The sequence below is a fragment of the Gekko japonicus genome, unplaced genomic scaffold (genome assembly GCF_001447785.1).
Source record: "Gekko japonicus isolate JY-2015 unplaced genomic scaffold, Gekko_japonicus_V1.1 scaffold8607, whole genome shotgun sequence".
Taxonomy (NCBI): domain Eukaryota; kingdom Metazoa; phylum Chordata; class Lepidosauria; order Squamata; family Gekkonidae; genus Gekko; species Gekko japonicus.
In genome coordinates, this window is record NW_015165501.1 from 1 (window position 1) to 9,286 (window position 9,286).

The 9,286-nt window shown below is 46.3% G+C and overlaps 1 long non-coding RNA gene across 1 annotated transcript; it reads right to left on the reverse strand.

Moving 5' to 3' along the window:
• Positions 1–4,030: 4,030 nt before the first annotated feature.
• Positions 4,031–7,471, reverse strand: LOC107110004. The gene is made up of 2 exons (XR_001482497.1): positions 7,370–7,471; positions 4,031–4,250 (listed from the first exon to the last, which is right to left on the reverse strand). It is a non-coding gene; the product is annotated as an uncharacterized LOC107110004 (long non-coding RNA).
• Between the last annotated feature and the right edge of the window lie 1,815 nt (positions 7,472–9,286).

Here is a 9,286-nt window from a genome sequence, read left to right on the forward strand (position 1 = left end):
GGTTCCAACCGTGTGCAGTAGAGTACTTACAGTTATCTTGTTTATTTCACCTATTCTTCGTTGGGAAGATCAAGCCTCTGATCAGATAAGTATTTGCTACTCCCTTCCCCATACATTTAGTATAAAAGTAACCATTTGCTATTTCTGTAATACTGAGGATCTTGTATGCGTGTGTGTGAGAATCTGTTTTTCGTATGTATGTGAATTAGATTTAGGAAATAAAAGGAACCAATTGCTTTCATCATATATTAGCCTCGTCTCCATTTCTAACCGGACTTCCTCTGAGGGTAATTCGCATCCTGTATACATTGGTCAGTACCACCGAAATTAATATTTCATAACGCCTCTGCTGTATATAAAGCAGTTAGGCTAACCCCCCCCCCCATAGCTAGTAATCCAGAATAGTCCAGTGGAGCCTGAGCGGTGGGTGTTGCCTTCTGACACACTTCCGGTGATGTCAGGGGATGTGGCATATGCAAATAAGTTATGCTAATGAGTTATGCTAATGAGCTCCTGCACCTCTTTTTCTATGAAATGACCTCTGGCTGTGATAATTGCTACTAACTAGGAATATTCCTAACTTTCCAACCCCAAAAGAGGACATTTTCATCACTTTTTTAAAAGAACCCCAAAGAGGATAGACACGCCAAAAAAAGGACATGTCCTCTAAAAAGAGGACATCTGGTAAACCTAAAATAATGAAGGATTCAAAAGTGGCTCCATCACAGGCCAGAGGGGATAGCAGAGAGGAAAGATGGTTGTGGGCAGTGCTGTGAAGAGAAAGGGCCATAGTGGAGGCTGTTTTTCAGGAAGGAGGAGGTGGAGGAGTGGTTGGGTTTATACCCTGCCCTTCACTCAAGAGTCTCATAGCATCTTACAATCTCCTTTCCCTTCCCCTCCCCACAACAGACACCCTGTGAGGTAGGTGGGTCTGAGAGAGCTCTAAGAGCTGCTCTTGAGAGAACAGCTCTGAGAGAACTTGTGACTGACCCAAGGTCACACCAGCAGCTGCAAGTGGAGGAGTGGGGAATCAAACCCGGTTCTCCAGATTAGAGTCCACCGCTCTTAACCACTACACCGAACATCAGATACAGCTCATATACATCTGGGCTAGTCTCTCATGTAGCGTCATAGGGACTGACGCCCTGAGGAACTGTTGCCCTCTAGAGGACTGCAGAAGCTAGACGAAGAAGGCAAAAAAAAAATTGTCTAGGACCCAGTGTGCACACCACAGAAGAAGTGGTAGAATGCTTGCTAGACTGCAGGTGGTGTTCGTTTTCAATTCTTCCCCTTGGGGAAAAAACATTTTAGTATTCATTGGCTTGCTGCAGGGAGCTTTTTACGCAAGGCAGGATCCAGAAACAGGATACACACATCACCCCTAGTGGCACATTCCAAATTACTACCAAACAATTTTGCATGAATGCCAGCAGAAAACGTTCACATGCAATAGATTGTAAGCACAGTGGAAGCATTCCTGTCCTCTTTCCATTGGCACGCCATATGCAAATGTATGTTGTGTGTCAGTGTATACGTGCACACGTGTTCTGCTTTGATCACCGACAAATGTTTCCTGCCAGGAGCGTTTTCTGACATTTCAAATGGCAACTTCTGATACCCGAAACATCTTTGACAGTATCCTCTCTCGCTCTGCTCCCCTACACCCTTTCCTAGAACTGTTAAAAGTTGCATTCGGTAAAGGATGGGGCATTGCCCCACTTTCAAACGCAAGACCTGAACTAAACTGATCGTGAGCACATGTACTTTCTTGTGAATGTAAGAAGTGTCTGGCAGGATCCAACCAAGACCCAGCTAGTATGTAAGAACACAAGAAGAGCCATGCTGGATCAGACCCACAGCCCATCTAGTCTAGCACTCTGTTCACACAATGGCCAACCACCTACCTCTAGGAAGAGGAGGAAGAGATTGGACTTATACCCCGCCCTTTCACTACCCGAAGGAGTCTCAGAGCGGCTCACAATCTCCTTTCCCTTCCCCTCCCCATAACAGACACCTTGTGAGGTAGATGTCGCTGAGAGAGCTCTTTCAAGGACTACTCTTGAGAGAACAGCTCTGAGAGAACTTGTGACTGACCCAAGGTTACACCAGCAGCTGCATGTGGAGTGGGGAATCAAACCCGGTTCTCCCAGATTAGAGTCCGCGCTCCTAACCACTACACCGAACTGGAAGCCCACAAACAGGAAGTCTGGAACAGCACCATCCTACCTGTGCTCCCCAGCTACTAATTTAAAGAGGCATTTGACCTCTGGTACTGGAGGGAGTAGACAACCATCGTGATTAGTAGCTATGGGGAGCCCAGTCCTGAATTTGTCCAGTGGAGCCTGAGCGGCGGGTGTTGCCTTCTGACACACTCCCAGGGATGTCAGGGTGTGTGGCATATGCAAATAAGTTATGCTAATGAGCTCTTACACCTCTTTTTCTACGAAATGACCCCTGAACACAATTATCCCTTCTCTGGAGGGAAAAACTTACACAAACTGTATCTGGGCATATTCATGCTCCAAGGCAAATTCCTACGCAGTAGGAAAATGTTCCACAATAAAAATCTATCTGTACTGGCAGAAGACATCATGATTCACAATATCCAAACACCCAGAGCCTGAAAACATGAAATTTGAAAACATCTGTAATATCTGGAAACCCTGTGCATACCTGGGTTCTTTTCCTACTTTTTCTTTGTGGTAAGGTTAATGTTCTTCAAGATCCACAGGAGTTAGCCGTGTTAGTCTGTTGCTGCAAAATAGCAAAAAGCCCCTTAGCTCCTTTAAGACTAACCAACTTTGTCGTGCATAAGCTTTCGAGAAACACAGCTCTCTTCGTCAGGAAGAGATTCATCTGACAAAGAGAGCTGTGTTTCTTGAAAGCTTATGCTACAATAAAGTTCGTTAGTCTTAAAGGTGCTACGGGGCTTTTTGCTGTTGTTCTACAAGAGGGGCTGTAGCTCTCCTACAGATGTAAAATTCCGGAAATTTTGAAGCTACGGGGGGGTAATGTGGGGGTTTTTCCCCTTCCACCCTACGAAAAAAATGAATTGGGGGGAAGAAATTGAAATATATGCAATACTTACTGTCCTATCAAACCTAAACTAATTTTTACTTCTTTCACAACACAGATGCATCATTTATAACTTGCTTAGCATTTAAAATTGCAATGTTTGACATATTTATGGAATTTTTAGATCCTGTTGGTCTTTAAGGTGGTACTGGACTGGAATCCAGCATGTCTACAGTATGGTCACGTTGTCTTTGAAAAACATTTAACTCATTCTAAAAAAGAAAATATTTTCATTTGGGTTTTTTTTCCAGTACTCCCCAGATTTCTAATTTTTCCATTGGAAAAACTGGGAAAAGGCCTTGGGGAAAAAATAGAGGGGGGAAATCCACCCCCCCAAAAGAATATTTTCCTAGGCCTTCACATCTCTAATTTCTCCAGAGCGCTTAAAAATGCTTGTCTTGATCAGTGTTTTCTAAAGTCAGGGAAACTACTTATGGGGAGTTCCCCCCCCCCAAATACATTTTATGGGCTGGGGTAACAAAGACCCTAACAGGAGAATTTCACTGGGTCGTTTTATACCAGGATGCTTTTTTTTGTTTACAGAAAGAAAATTCCAAGTGATAATGTGGCTGTACTTTGGAGACCTTGTTTACTGATGTGCAGGGGACTATGTCCTAGGAGGGAAAAGTTCTACCACCACGTCTCTGTGCCTACAGCCAGCCCCCTGCAATGCAACTGTGGTGGAAATTCATCCCCAAAGAAGTTAGCAAGAAGTGAAGCATCTTAGCTTTCCAGATTGTAAGTGAACACTCCAGTCTGGAGTAACTCAGCATTGTATTATAAACCACCTGGTTGATGTATCACGTTAACTGGAAATCTACAGCCCGTATCTGTATTGCAGTGCCAACACGACACAACCCCATATTCAAGCATAAAAATCTATTTCAGAGTTAATATGTTATGGTTCACAAGGCTGGACTAAATCCAAACAACATTTGAGTCACACCCCATAGGAAACAGAAATATTTTTTTTTAATTTATTCAGTCAGAGATATATTACATAATTCGGCTGCGCTTTCAGGTGCGTCCCTTTTGAGGCAGAAGGCTGGAAAGCTCAGTTGTCGGGCGTGGCTTTAGGACTGTAATCAATAAGACTGGTATCGATGGAATCATAGTGAAACCACGGTCCGTCCCCCCTTTCTTTCATGAGCCAATACACTTCCTTCTCCTTCTTCCTGTTAAATGAAAGCAGCAGAGTGGTTTTACAGTGTTACTCGTGCCAAAAGTGGTTTTACAGTGTTATTCAACAGTTCAGATTTCTACAACCTTGATGAGCCGGCAGAAGTTTCTGGAATTCTGAGAAAGACTTGTGAACACCCCCCTCCCAAAATGGCTGCCATCCCTGGCAGCAGCTGGGATGGGGGAAGAGCAGGATTGGCCCCTTGCTTTGGGGAAGAGATGCAGATTGGTTTCGGTTTCCAAAGAAAGGATGTGCTCCCTGCACAGTCACAGGGAGAGGCTGCTGAGCCTAGAGACGTGAGAAATTCTGAGTCTGTAGCTAAGCCGAGGCTACATTGCTGCGATGTGACTGGCTGGAATGAGTCTAACGCTTTGCTAGTCAGGGCCAAATTTCTGGAATTCTGAGAAAGACTTGTGAACACCCCCCTCCCAAAATGGCTGCCATCCCTGGCAGCAGCTGGGATGGGGGAAGAGCAGGATTGGCCCCTTGCTTTGGGGAAGAGATGCAGTTTGGTTTCGGTTTCCAAAGAAAGCCTAGAGACGTAAGAAATTCTGAGTCTGTAGCTAAACTGAGGCTACATTGGTGTGATGTGACTGCCTGGAAGGAGTCTAACGCTTTGCTAGTCAGGGCCAAAATAGTCCTGATGGTGCTCTTGTGGCTGCCATGGGGACGCCGCCACCATTTTGAAGTCATTTTAAAATGCCACAAGGGACAATCCTAATTGGGCCTGCAGCTCTTGTGTGTCCCCCACTGCATGCATGTTCAAGTGCCAAAACAACCATGGGGGGCGGCTTCCATGATAAGGCACAGTGGGGTGACAAGCACCTGAGCCCCCAGAACTGTGGCCCGGCCCGCATGGGATTTCTAAATGGCGTTAAAATGGCGGCAGTGTCCTTGAGACAGCCACGAGAACAGCATCACATATAGCTTGGCCACCTGGTATCGTGTGCCCTGAAACTCCCTGTGTGTTTCTTCTTGTCCGGTGACAATTATCTCACCACCGTGTCTCAAGAATCAAGTGAGCATCAAGAAACCAAAAGGAGGGTCCCATGCTGGGGACTTCTGGGTTAGTTAACTACAACTGCTAGGGTTGCCAGTCTCCAGGTGGTGGCTGAAGATCTCCTGGGATTACCACTGACCTCCAGGCGACAGAGATCCACCTGGAGAAAATGGCCGCATTGGAAGCTGGACTCTATGGCATTATACGCCACCGAAGTCCTGCCTCTCCTCAAACCCCACCCTCCTCAGGCTCCACCCCCAAAATCTCCAGGTATTTCCCAGCCCAGAGCTGGCGACCCTAACCAGTGCTAAGGCCACATACCGTGAACGGATTTACCTCACAGTTGAAGTCGGCCGGAAGACAACTTGCCTCCACACCCTTTGCATATACTTAAGCTGCCCGGTGAAGTCAGGAGTGCTTGGAGCCAGCCCACTGCACCCAATCCCTCCGCTTAATTATTGTTTTACTTATTAGTTAAAATATTTATATCCCTCCTCTTACTGTGGTGCAAAAGCAGCTCGTTGTGTGAGCTTTTTCAGTGGTGCCCTGGTGTTATGGAATGGCTATCTGAACGCACCACTGAAAGCTCCTAACTTGCTGGCATCCCAGGGGTGGTGGTGAAACTAAACATTAAAGTCCATATTTGACACCCCCTGAGAGGTTTGTAAACCAGGGCTAGTTCTTAGGGATTAGTAAAATGTTGTGGTTTTCTAAGAAGGCATGGTTGCAGTGGTATTTCGTGGGCTCCATTGTATTTATGGGCTGGTGGTTGATAAATTATCTTTCTTCATCAACGTCATTATCCGCCCAAGGCCCCAATTTTTATTAGGTATAAATATTTTAATAAAAACAAATAAGCTCTCCAAAATACATTCCTGGCAGCGTCTTAAGCCCGGGCAACTGCTGTTTTCAGGCCCGGGCTGGCTTTGGATGCACGAATGTCACACCATTTCCGTGGCAAGCCAAAAGAAGCCACCCTGCACTGATTTCTGCACGGGCCACAGCAGGATAAGTTGTGTGAACAGAACCCAATGACAAAATATTAGCAGGTTCTTCCTCCTCACAAGAACACCTCAGGAACCAGCTGCCCATAAACAGCACAGCGGTTTTCGAAATGGACATTGGATCAGGCGCGGGTTGAGGAGTTTTGGGATCTGTAAGCTCTGGGAGCACTTTATGTTAAGCAAAATTATGAGCCAACCCATGGAGCAAAATTTACATAACTATCAAAGCAATTTCCAAGCCTTTTGGTTCCCTATAGTGGAATATTTAACAGAAAGAGAAATAATCCCTGAAAATTCACATTATCGAGACCTATTATATTTTTGAAAGTTAATCACTGAGATCAAGGTATGCTGTTTCCCACGGTTTTAGGTAAGACTTTCATTAGATACGCATAAGGAGAAAGTATGCTCAAGGCCAGTCACATAATAACAAGATATCAGTTGCACAAGATTTTGTCTACACGCAGTTTTGTTTGGCATTGTTTAATAGTTACTGAATGTAATAATCTTAAATTTGGTCATTATTATATGTTTTGTCATATTTGATACTCTGGTTTAATTGTTATATTGAATTTCTGAAAATAGATTAAAAAAAAAAGTTCTGGGACCTGTCTCAGGGCGAGGCCCTAAACCGGGTGATCTTTTCGATGTTCCTCCAACCTGACAGGTACAGACTGAGGCCAGAGGTCTTATCACAAGGAATTTTACAGCGGTGCATCGCCAAAACAGAAGAATGTGTGAATGTGGAATAAGGGTTATGAATTTTGCTCTGGTCTTTCAGTACAGCAAAGGCCCCCCATTATTTGGACATTCAAACCTAGGCTGGAGCGAGACCATGTCTTAATATACCGCTGCCGGTCAATTCTTCAAAGTCAGATTTATACCCTCTACAGTTCAGTCCTATTCCATTCGGCTGGCAGCAGCATTTCTTTTCCCTGCACAAGGAATACTCTTCCGGTGGAAGAAGTCTTCTATCAGGCCTCTTGCACTGGGGAAAGACACTGCTGCTAGGTGAAGTGTCCAGCCCAATACCTTTGGCTCAGGAGCCACAGTTCAGAGTTCCATTACATGGGAGGGGGGAATTAACAATACGTCTTGCGATCTTAATACCTTAACTCGATTTTCTCAGTTTCACCATGAATCCAAGCCAAGACTTTTTCATAATTCTTTTCGGGCGGGTCCAAAAGATAGCATGCGATCCACCTAGTTATGGGATGCTGGAGAAGAGGGGGGGGGAAGCAAGTTACGAAGGAGCAGTGGAAATCTGTATGGTATTGAACTGGCTGCAGTGAAGCCTGTGATGCCAATTGGTGTGATGGCACAGAACACGAGAGCCAGCATAGCGTAGTGGTTAGAGAGTCGGACTGAGGGCCGGGAGGCCCAGGTTCGAATCCCCACTCCACACGGGATCCCCACTGGGGAGAAAAGCAGAGTATAAATGTCTCAATAGAATAAAAACACAAAGAGCAAGAAGGATTGCTCCTGGTTTTGAAAACAGAAAAGTCATCAGCGCACAGACTGGTGATGTTGGGTTGGAGCCGTTAAGAACGTAAGAGAAGCCATGTTGGATCAGACCAATGGCCCATCCAGTCCAATACCCTCTGTCACACAGTGGCCAAAAATACCAGGTGCCATCAGGAGGTCCACTAGCATGGCCAGAACTCCAGAAGCCCTCCCACTGTGGTCCCCCCCAAGCACCAAGGATACAGAGCATCACTGCCCCAGACATAAGAACATAAGAGAAGCCATGTTGGATCAGACCAATGGGCCATCCAGTCCAATGCTCTGTCACACAGTGGCCAAAAATACCAGGTGCCATCAGGAGGTCCACCAATGGGGCCAGGACACTAGAAGCCCTCCCACTGTTGCCCCCCCCCCCCAAGCATCAAGGATACAGAGCATCACTGCCCCAGATACAGTGTTCCAACTATAGTGTTCCATTCCATGAGCAGAGGTGCTTTGCTCCAGTGGAAAGCTCCTTCTACAGGAGGAAAGCTCATGAACTAGTACCCATTATTTAGCTGGCGTAGTGGTTAAGAGCACAGACTCTAATCTTGGAGAACCAAGTTTGATTCCCCACTCCTCCACATGCAGCTGTTGGGTGACCTTGGGTCAGTCATAAGTTCTTTTGGAGCTGTTCTCTCAAGGGCAGTTCTCGAGAGAGCTCTCTCAGCCCTACCTGCCTCACAGGGCATCTGTTGTGGAGAGGGGAAGGGAAAGGAGATTGTAAGCCACTCTGAGACTCCTTCGGGTAGTGAAGGGCGGGGTATAAATCCAGTCTCCTCCTCCCCTCCATCGTCTTGCCCTACCAGGCAATGGACAAAGGCCATCTGGCTTGCGCTAGTTGGAAGCAGAACCAATCAAGCGGGGAAATCCTTACAGTCTTCTCTCCCCTAGTGGTGAGGACTTGCAAGAGGAGGACCAGCTTAGTAAATATGAGGACAGAGATGTGTGTTCTCAGTAAAGATGAGTACAGATACACACACAGGTATATCAAAAGCCCTTCTCTTAAAACTTCCACAACCTTATTTATATAAATGGGAAGGTCCGTGAGCCAAGCCGAGGGAGAAAGACCCCCCTCGCTTTTAATGTTCAATGGATTTTTCAGTTTAGAATCTAAGTGTACAGCCCGAAAGAAGGGGAGGGGTGTGTGAAGGATTAAAAGTCCGCTTCGGGATAGCTGAAAAGTTCTCGCTAGGCAGAATGGAGACAGGCCCAGACTTAAGCTGAGAATTCTCCTGCCAGCCCTTGTCAGATCTCAGAAGCTAAGGAGGGTCAGAACCCGGGAGAGAGACCGGTCCACCAAGGAAGACTCTGCGGAGGAAGGCAATGGCCAACCACCTCTGCTTCTCACTTGCCTGGAAAGCCCCTGGCTGGGGTCGCCGTTAAGTCGGCTGTGACGTGATGGCACTTTACTCAAACATGCTTTTTTTCTCCGGTTCCAGACCAACAACACTCCCAACGGCTCATCTCCCCAGCTGTTTAAACTTCCCAAGCGCTCCCTTCCCACGCTTGCTTTGCGGCCAC